Source organism: Chrysochloris asiatica, unplaced genomic scaffold (genome assembly GCF_000296735.1).
Source record: "Chrysochloris asiatica unplaced genomic scaffold, ChrAsi1.0 scaffold00112, whole genome shotgun sequence".
Classification (NCBI taxonomy): Eukaryota; Metazoa; Chordata; class Mammalia; order Afrosoricida; family Chrysochloridae; genus Chrysochloris; species Chrysochloris asiatica.
The window spans coordinates 4,016,804-4,028,224 of record NW_006408630.1 but is presented as its reverse complement, the minus strand read 5'-3'; positions in this window follow the sequence as shown (position 1 = coordinate 4,028,224).

Sequence of the window (11,421 nt, the reverse complement as noted above, 5' to 3'; positions counted from 1 at the left end):
TTTTTTTTGGGGGGGGTGAGGGATGTACACAAAAACACTCAGGAATATATAATAATTTAAACAACCAAAGGGCACATTCTGTAAGCCTGCCTCCTGCCCACCAGCATTCAGTCTTTCTTTTGCATGAGTCTAGAGTCCTCAGCTGCTCTTTCTCTCCATGCCCTCATCTCTGCCACTACTTCTCTGGATAGGGTCTCACATTCTGCTCATGCTCTTCTCCATTGACAGTCCTAAGGTCCTCTGTTTCTGGACTGTAAGATTAACTACTCCCTCATTTTTGTTACAAAACTTCTACCTTTACAATTGTGATAGTTGCAGTTAGACTTGGTCAACAATTACTACTGAATCATAAGAATCTTATCCCCATCTTTCACCAGGCCCATCTACACAAGATGAAAACTATTCAGTAGGGCATCTATCTTTCCCTATGCACTATTAAAAAAATATATATTGTGATTTGAATGAAAGTTTACAGTTTTACAATCAACAAATCATATACTTTGTTTCATGACAATGATTATAATCCCCTCCATGTACTATCAGTTAACAGTATTTCTCACAATTCATTTTAGCTCTTTGTTTTTTTTTTAAACACTCAGGAATATACAGTAATTCAAACCACCAAAGGACACATTCTGCAAGCCTGCCTCCTGGCCTCTAGCTCTCTCCATGTCCACGTCTCTGCCTCCTTCTCTAGTGTTGCTGCTTCTCTGGAGAGGGTTCCATATTCCGCTTGTGTTCTTCTCCCTTAAAGATCATAGGGTCCTCTGTTTCTGGACTGTAAGATTAACTACTCCCCCATTTTTGTTACAAAAACTTCTACCTTTACAATTGTGACAGTCTTAGTTAATTATTAAAATAATTACTTACTATTGAATCATAAGAATCGTTTCCTCATCTCTTTCCACCAAATCCATTTAGTTGTTGTTGTTATGTGCCGTGGAGTCGGTTCCGACTCATAGTCGACCCTGTACAGGGTTTCCGAGGCTGTAAATCTTTATGTGAGAGAAAGTCTCATCGTTCTCCCACGGAACATTTGGTACTTTTGAACTGCTGACCTTGAGGTTCGCAGCCCGATTCGTAACCACTACACTACCAGAGGTCCTTAAATCCATTTGGTTTTTTATTTTGGTTATGTGCTGTGGAGTCAGGTCTGACCCATAGCGACCCTGTGCTGGGTTTCTGAGGCTGTAAATCTTTATGGGAGCAGAAAGCCTCATCATTCTCCTGCCGAACAGCTAGTAGTTTCGAACTGCTGACCTTGTGGCTTGCAGCCCAGTTCGTAACTACTACGCTACCAGAGCTCCTTTTAGACAAGATGAAAATTATTTAGTGAGAACTCTATCATCCCCTGCACACTCTTAAACTAAACTCCCTCTTGAAAACTTGTAAACCAGTCACTTTGAGTCCTGGTATGGCACTGTGGGTTAATGCGCCAGACTGCAAAGTCATTTGAACTGCAAGGTTGGCGGTTCAAGCTTACCAGCTGCTCTTCAGAAACTCTATACAGGGTCACTATGGGTCAGAGTCAACTCGTCAGCATTTAACAACGACAACATTTTATGTAGCTAATGTCTAAGTTGCCCGTCCCTATCTAACCTGTATACAGAGGGGATAGGATTGATAATGATATGGAAGACTCTTTCCCTTTCAGTTGCTACTACCTCCATGAATATAGGTCAAGTTCATTAAATTGTAGTGATTTACACTTGTGTCCTTTATAAAAAAAAATCGTTTTTATCTTCTTCTAGTTGAATTCTGATTATCAAGTTATTGAGGCGAGGTCAAATTGGTATTATTTGCAAGTCTGGTCATTCTTGTGCATCTCCCCTCACTTCATATCAGCTGGATGCTTCACTTTCAGCTATAGCCCTCTGTGGCTATGTCCTTGTCTTAGGACTCAGGAGTCCCCAGGTCTTACCATACTTCAGACCAACCAGCCCTTCCTCTTCTCTCTCTTATCTATCCAGGTCAACGGGAGTCTATTGAACATAGTTGAACTCAGCCCTTTTCTTCATTGCTACCTTTCCCCGTCTTCCACTCACCAACGTGGTCATCAGCAAGCTTACATGCCTGTTCATGTGTTCCCTTTGAGTTTAAGTTTGGGAGAGGAGTTTGTCCTGAAGGCACTTGATTGCTTGCCTTGATGGCTCCACAGTGAACAGCATTCTTGTTCTTGTAGTAGTCAATCAGACTGCTATTTTTGTTTTGGATTTTTCCTGCTGATCTTTCTTTCAAGAAGTATCGTCTTTTGCTCTAGCTGTTCCATGTTGGTCTGCTTGTCCTTTCTAGTGGGAATATCGCACCTCAGAAGGTTCTGTACGGGGCTTAAGATTCCAGTTATGGTCCTGTGCACTGTAAAGGCTCCACAAGAAGCTTATTTCATTGTGTAAGTTCTAGAACTCCTTTTAGGTATTCCAATCAATTGTAGGCTCCAGATGGGCTTACATGTAATCATGTTTCCCAATATTCATTTCTCTCCCACTAAAGTGTCTATTTTACAGTGTTAGACAAGGGAAATGAATATTCGTAAGAGTCAAGCATCTTAACATTATTTCCTGTATTCATATTATGCCAGAGGCCTTTTGCAGCAAAATTGACTAATGTAATATATCATTTAATTTCTTGACTCAAAGGAGACACTGAGATTTACTCTCTGGTGCAGAGATGTTAAACTGATTTGAAGTAAAAGTGCCTAACAGAAAATTCCAAAGGGCAGCTCAAGAAGACAAAGTCAAATATAGTACTTGCAAAGAGCTGGGGTTAGAAAACCAATAGGGAAGAAAGAACATATTCAGCGTTTCTCAAGTGGAAAGAACTGAAGACAAAATTCAAGCACTGGTTTGCAATATTAAAAGATTTTATGGGCAAAATATTGAATGATGCAGAAAGCTTCAAAGAATATGTAAGGAATACACAGTGTCACTGTATCAAAAAGAAATGGGTGATGTTCAACCATTTCAAAGTAGCTATGATCAAGAATTGATTGCTCTGAAAAGATGAAGTCTAAGCTATACTGCAGGCCTCAGTGAAAAAATAAAGCTCCAAACATTGATGGAATACAAATTGAAATCTTTAACAAAGTAATGCAACACTCAATCATCTATGCCAAAAAACATGGAAGAAAACTACCTGGACAACTGATTGAAAGAGCTCCATATCTGTGCCGATTCAAGAGAGATGATCTAATTGAATGATTAAATAACTGGACACTATCATTAATATTACATGTAAGTAAAATATTCCTCAAGATAATTTAAAAATGGCTGCAAATGTACAGTGACAGGGACCTGCCAGAAGATTCAGCCAAATTCAAGAGGACGTAGAATGAGGGATATCATTACTGACATAAGATGCATCTTGGCTAAAAGCAGAAACTATCAGAAAGATTTTTACTTGTGCTTTATTAACAATACAAAGTCTTTTGACTATGTGGATCACAAGTAACGAACAGCATTGTGAAGAATGTGAAGTATTCCAGAACATTTAATTGTGCTCATGAGTAACCTGTGTATCAACCAAGAGGCAGTTGTTCAAACAGAACAAGGGGACACTGCATGGTCTAAAATCAGGAAAAGTGTGTGCCAGGGTTTTATTCTGTCAACATATTTTTCAATCTGTATGCTGAGCAAATAATCCAAGAAGATGAATTATATGAAGAAAAATGTGGCATCAGAATTGAAGGAAGACTCATTAATAATCTGTGATATACAGATGATACTACCAGGCTTCCTGAAGGCGAAGAGGACTTAAAATACTTACTGATGATGATCAAAGACCAAAGACTTTAGTATGGGTTGCACTTCAATGTAAAGAATGCAAAAATCTTCACCACTGGACCAATAGATAACATCATGATAAATGGAGAAAAGGTTGAAGTTGTCAAAGACTTCATTTTGTTTGGATCAACACTCATGGAAGCATAAATCTCCTCTGACATCATTAGGTCTTTTCTTTCTTTTCTGTCTCTATAATGACCTTTTGCTTTTTTATGGATGATGTTCTTGATGTTATCCCACAGCTTTTCTGTTCTTTGGTCATTTCACATGTATCAAATTTATTCTTGATATGGTTTCTAAATTCAGGTGGAGTATGGTCAAGGTCATATTTTGGCCCTTTTGGACTTGTTTTAATTTTCTTCAGCTTTAGCCTAAAATTACATATAAACAATTGATCATTACTATGACCAAGGCCATATTTTTCTACTACTGATACTTGCATCACATTTCAATCACCAGTAATTTTAAATACATCTTCACTGCATGATAGATCAATTTCAAACTGAATAAGTTGGAAGAGTTCTTTAATTTCATCATCACTTCTTTTAGTATTTGATGTATAAATTTGAATAGTAGTGGTATGGTATTCACTTTACTTCTTGTAGATGTTGATCTTGTCCTAGTACAGATAGCATTGTACATCAAAATAGTTCCTGAAATGTTCTGTTTGATAATGAATATGCAGGTTACACTTACTTCATGAAATTTAATCTGGAGTTTTCCATTCTTTTCTATGTTATGAAATAGTCTGAATAGAATTGGTATCATATCTTCTCTGAATGTTTGTTAGAATCTACCAGTGAAGCCATCTGTGACTGGACTGTTTTTTATTCAGAATTTTTTAATGTCCTTACCAACTTTTTCTTTACTAATTGGTCTATTCAAGTTTTCTACACTTGTCTCTGTTAGTTTAGTCGGTCATATTTTTCTAAAAATTAGTATATTTCTTGTAGACTTCCAAATTTGTTGCAGAACAGTTTTTCGTAGTATTATATTTTATCTTTTTTATTTCAAGTGGTTCTTTTATGACATCATCCAGCACATTTTTTATTCATATTATTTACATCATTTTTTGGTGTTGTATTTGCCAATAGTTTGTTAATTTTATAAATCTATTGGAAGAAACAATTTTTATCTTGTAGATTCTATCATTTGTAGAAAAAATTCTGTTTTATTTATTTTTACTTTAATCTTACTATGTTTTTTCTTCTGGTGGCAGTAAGCTTACTTTGTTGCCTTTTTTTCTAACTGTAGGAGATGTGTTATGTGTTGGTTCTTTGTTCTTTTTGGATGTGTTCATTTATCATTGTTATAAATTGCCATCTAAATACTTCCTTTGCTGTGTTCCACAGGTTTTGGTATGTTGTGTTTTAGTTTTCACTTAATTCAAGGAATTTTTTAATTTTCTTAAATTCCTTCTATTACCCATAGCTTTTAAGTAGGGTGTTATTCAATTTCCACGTACTTGATTTCTTTCCTTCATCTTCTTATTATTGATTTCTAATTTCATAGTATTATGATATGAAAAGATGCTTTGTAGTATTTCTATGTTTTTAAAGTTATTGAGGCTTGTACCTTTGTTGAGTTTCTTTTTAGCTGTTTTGTCTTTCATTAAAAGTGGTGTATTAAATTCTCTATTCCTATTGTAACAATTGTCTTTTTTTCAATTCTATTAGAGCTTGATGTATGTATTTTGAGGCTTTTTCATTGGAAGCATAAATGTTTATTATGATTTAAATTTAGAAACCATATTTATGATGTTCTTTAACCTGAGATTAGAAAAAAAAATACAAAGATTTGTTTTTTTCATTTTTTTACCTTATCAAAATTAAAGAAGTTAGGTCACTCTAGAAAGAATTATAATTATTCATTTTTGTTTTTATAAGTGTTGTTGAGTTTTGACCCATAGAGACCCTGTATAGGGTTTCCAGGGAGCAGCTGATAGGTTTGTGTCCAGTAGTTATTCTATAGCACCACACCAAGATTCTAGGAGGGCTGATAGTTCCATAGTTTTTACTAGGTCAACGTTATTGTAATAACTGGACTCCTGGTGTGGAGCTGTAGAATGAGCACTACAAATGTACTTCAAAACAATGTCAGCAGTTCAAACCCACCAGCTGCTCCTAGGAAACCATATACAGTGTTGCTAGGAGTTAGAACTTATTCAATGGCACTTAAGAACAACAACAACAATTGTAAGAACTTTGTAGGAAGGGGAGTCAAGTCAAAACAGGAATTTGTAATAATTAGACAAACTTTACAAAAAAAATAGTAAAGGGTGTTCTTTGGGTTGAGAACCAACAACAACAGACAATAATTTGAGATTAACATACATGACAACACCTTCCAGAACACAACCCAGATATTGAATTATTAAAAGTAAAGCAAACCTACAAGACAGAAAATAGGGAACCAGAAACATCAATTTATAATGAAGACGACTATAAAGCAAAATGAGGGAATAGCATAGATACAGAACTTCCAAATGGCAAGGATTTCAAGTAGATTTCAACAAAAAATAGACTGCTTAAAACTGGAGAATAAATTGCAGAGTAACTTGAAATAAAATCTATACACCTTGAAATCAAAATAAAAAAGAAATAAGAAAGATTTGCTAAACATTGAAACCACAACAGTAACGAAAATGAAAAGATAACCCACAAAAAATGAACTCAATGCAGAATATTATGTGTACCAAAGAAACCAGCAGCATCACAAATTACACAAAGCAAAATTGAAGGCAATCAATTCATTCCTATTGATAATTACACTGAATGTAAATAGATTAAATCACCAGTCAATAGACACAGAGTAGCAGATTGAGTAGGAAATTAGGACCCTTCAAAATGCTATCTACAAGAGAAAAACAAATACAAAAATATATCAATAAAAACATTGAAGGTAGAAAAAAACATATCAATGTAACAGTGATCTAAAACAAGCAAGAGTAATAAAGAATGAGCACGACTGACAATACTAATCTCTGATGAAATAGACTTTAAGGCAAAACACAGCGTAAGAGACTAAGTAAGACATTATATCATGATTACATGGTCAATTGAGCAAGAGGATAGAGCCATAATAAATGTCTCATCTCCTAATTAAAAAGTCTCAAAATACATAAATCAAACTTTAATAGAATTGAATAAATATACAGACAACTTCTATTCTATACTGTGCTGGAATCATAGCCAGACATTTAAGGCAAGATAGGGAAATTAAAAGCATACAAATTGGAAAAGAAGTAAAAATCTCTATGTTTGCAGATTATATCATTATATATATATAGAAAATCCCATAGACTCAGCAAGGAAATTATTGGAACTCATTGAAAGATTCAGAAAAGTGGCAGAGTTGTTGTTATTAAGTGTCATAGAATCAGTTCCAACTCATAGAAACCCTGTATAGGTTTTTCCTAGGCTCTAAATCTTCTTGGGATCAGAAAGCCTCATCTTTCTCCCTTAAGTATCAGGGAACATGATCAAAATACAAAAATAACTCAGATTTCTTTACATTAATAAAGAGAGATCTGCAAATGAAATCAGGAAAACAATACATTTAAAATAGTCACCCAAAAGACAAAATTCTTAGGAATAAATCAATCCAGAGATAAAAAAAGATCTGTACAACAAAAGCAATAAAACTACTACATGGGACCAAACAAGATCTGTTAAAATGGAGTAATATACCATACTTATGGTTAGGAAGACTTAACATTGTGAAAATGTCAACAATCTAATCCAGATTCCAACATCACTAATTTTGTATGGTAAGTAAAGAGAAGCAAAGCGTTACTATAAAAGAAGAACAAAGTAAGAGGCCTCTGACTTCCCAATCTCAAGACTTAGTACATAGCCAGAGTAGTCAAAATAGCTTGGTACAGCAAATGATGCTTGGACCAATGGAACAGAATTAAGATCCTAGAAGAAAATCCATCCACCTACATTCAGTTGATCTTTAACAGAGGTCTAAAACACTTTAAATGTGAAATAAATAGTGTTGGCACAACTGTAAATCCACTTGAAGAAGAATGAAATGAGACCTATGTCTCACACTATATCCAATACCAAACTCAACCTGTATCAAAGATCTAAAGGTAAAGCCTAGAACTAAATACAGTATCGAACATAATTGAAAACACACAAACAGCAGAAGAGAAAACAAGCCTGGGACTTCCTTATGTATATCAAAATATTTCACCAAAAGAGTGAAAACAGAAACTGCAGACTAGGAAAAATTGTTGGCAATGACATATCAAAAAAGGAAACAGTCTTTAAATTTATAGAACACATCGACATTTCAATAAGACAAAAAACTAAATTTAAAAAATGAGCAGAGGACATGAACAGGAATTTCACCAACGAAGAAATTCAGATAGCCAACAAATATATGAGGAAATACTCACTAGTCATGATATCACTAGCCACTGTTGATATTATTGGGTGCCATCAAATCAGTTCCAACTCATAGAGACCTTTTATGCACAACAGAACCAAACGCTACCTGGTCGTGTGCCATGTATCGTTGTTAAACTTGAGCCAATTACTGCTGGCATTGTGTTAATTCTATGGGCAATTCTATGTGTTAATACACCTCATTGGTGGTCTCCCCTATTTTGCTGAAGTGCTACTTAACCAAGCCTTTCTCTGGGGACTGGACACTCCTGGTAATATGTATGAAGTATGAGAGATGAAATCTCACCCTTCTGGTTTCTAAGGAGCAATCTGGCTGTACTACTTTCAACACAGACTTGTTTGTTCTTTTAGTAGTACATGGTACTTTTAGTATTCTTCTCCAACACCATAACTCAAATGCATCAATTCTTTTACAGTCTTTCTTATTGTTCAATTTTCATGTGCATATGAAGCTACTAAAAATATCATGTCTTAGGTCAAGCACACCTTAGTCCTCTTGAATACATTAAAGATGTTTTGTGCAGCAGATTCCCTAATGCAATATACCACTTGATTACTCAACTGCTGTTTCTATGAGTGTTGAGAGTGTTGGTGGTGGTTATGTGCCTTGGAATCAGCGGACTCATAGCAATCCTGTATAGTGTTTCCAAGGCTGTACATCTTTATGGGAGCAGAAAGCCTCATCTTTCTCCTGTGGAATCACTGGTAATTTCAAACTGCTGACTGTGACATTAGCAGCCTGACTCTTAGCCACTACGCTATGATATCTCTAGTTGATAGTGGATCCTAGCAAAATAAACTCTTTAACAACTTCATTCTTTTTTTCTATTTCTCATAATATTATTTATTGCTCCAGTGGTATGCATTTTTGTTTGCTTTACAGTCATGTGCAACACATACTGAAGGTCATAGCCTTTGATATTCATCAATAAGTATTTTAAGTCCTATTCTTTTTCAGCAAGCAAGAGTGTATCATCTGCATGTCACAGGCTGTTAATGAATCTTGATGTCATGTTCTTATTTGTGTAATCCAGCTTTTCTGGTCAAAGAGTGGTGAGTAGAATGTAACCCTGGCACACAACTTTCATGATGATAAACCATTCAGGGTCCATTTGTTCTGTTCGAATGACTGGCTCTTGTTCTATGTACAGGTTCTTCATAAACACATTGAAGTGTTCTGGAATATTCATTTCCTACAATGTTGTCCATAACTTGTCATGACCCATAAAGTCATAAGTCTTTGCATAGTCAGTAAAGCACAGGTAAATATCTTTTGAGTAATTTCTGCTTTCAGCTTAAATCCATCTGACATCAGCAACATGATGTCCCTTGCTCATGTCCTTGTCAGAATCCCACTTAAAACTCTGTTACCTGTCAATGTACAGTTGTAGCCATTTTTAAATGATCTTCAGCAAAATATTGCTTGCATATGATATTAATGATATTGTCACATGATTTAGGCATTCCATTGGGTTACCTCTCTTTGGAATGGGCAAAAATATGGATCTCTTACTATCAGTAGGCCAGGTAGCTGTCTTTCAAATTTCTTGGCATAGATAAGTGAGCGTCTCCAGTGCTGTATCAGTTTGTTAAAGGTTTCACTTTGTATTACATCAGTTCCCATCACCTTTTTCTTTACCAATGCCTTCAGTGCAGGTTGGAAGTTTTCCTTCAGTACCATTTGCTCTTGGTTATCATATGCTATCTATTGAAATGGCTGAACGTTGTCAAATTATTTTTGGTATAGTGACTGTGTATTCCTTTTATCTTCTTTTGATACTTTCAGGCATCATTCAGTATTTTGCCCACAGAATTCATTAATATGGCAAGTCAAGGATTGATTTTTTTTCTTCAGTTCTTTTGGATTGAAAAATACTGAATGTGTACTTACTTCCCCTTTGGTTTTTAACTTCAGGTCTTTGTACATTTCATTATAATACTTGATTTTGTATTTTGAAATTTTGTGTTCAGTTGCTTTACGTCCTATTTCTTCCATTTGCTTTATCATCTTTATACTGGAGAGCATGTTTCAGAATCTCTTCTGACATTATTTTGGTATTTTCCTTCTTTCTTATCTTCTTAAGGATATTTTTCTTTCTTCTTGTATATTGTCCTAGATGTCATTCCATAGCTCTTCTGATGTCTAATGTTTTTGAAATACTCTCTAAATTCAGGTGGGCTATGTTCAAGATCATATTTTTGGGTTTTATTGAATGGTTACCAGGTGAGGAGTGGGAGGGAAAGTATCATTATTCACTGGATAGGGAGTAGACACATGTTAACTTGGGTGACATGGGAAACAAATATACAACAAGAGAGAAGCTGGTAGAAGAAAGGTGAAAGTAGAGATGGACCCCAAAAATGGAATTTAGCAGCTCTCTCTATATTTATATATGTGAAATATAAATATTTCAGAGACAGTACATTTTACAAAAAGGTCCTAGAGAATTGTTCATGTGCTCACTTTACTTTCCATAATAAGTTCTTACCCATAAAAAATTCACTGATTAAATGCTCATGAAATATTTATGTATTATACTTCAGTAGATAATTTTGCACTCTTCCAATCAGATATTGTGGAATACTTTAATAAGTTAACTACTGTGATAAATGCTCTACAGTCTGGTGTGGTGCTGTAGGCTAAGCACTGTACTGCTAACTGCTAGGTTGGTGGGTAAGTCCCATCAGCCACCCCTTGGAAACCCTAGATAGGCTTGCTAACTTGATGGCACTTAACATTATAAAAACATTTTAACTTATCATTAATAGATTATTTCTGCTTCCTTCAGATGCTTCCCTGAAGGCTGTTCCTGCCAGTTGTAACCTGGCATTACATATCTTTAGCAAAAAGGACAACATCAGATCCCTATGGAAAGGACTACTTTGTTGGTAGGTGCCATTCAGTTGGCTGTGGTGCATAGTGACCTTATGTACACCAGAACCAAACACTTCCCAGTCCTTCACTATCCTCATAATTGTTATGTTTGAGGACATTGTTGCAACCACTGCATCAATTCATCTCCTTCAGGGTCTTCATCTGTTTTTCTGATGCTCTGCTTTATGAAACATGGTGTCTTTTTCTAGGTACTGATCCCTCCTGAAATTATGTCTAAAATACTCGACACAAAGTCTGGCATCTAAAACACTTGACACAAAATTTGGCCTCTTCACTCCTAAGAACCACTCTGGCTGTACTTCTTTCAAGACAGATTTGTGTGTTCTTCTGG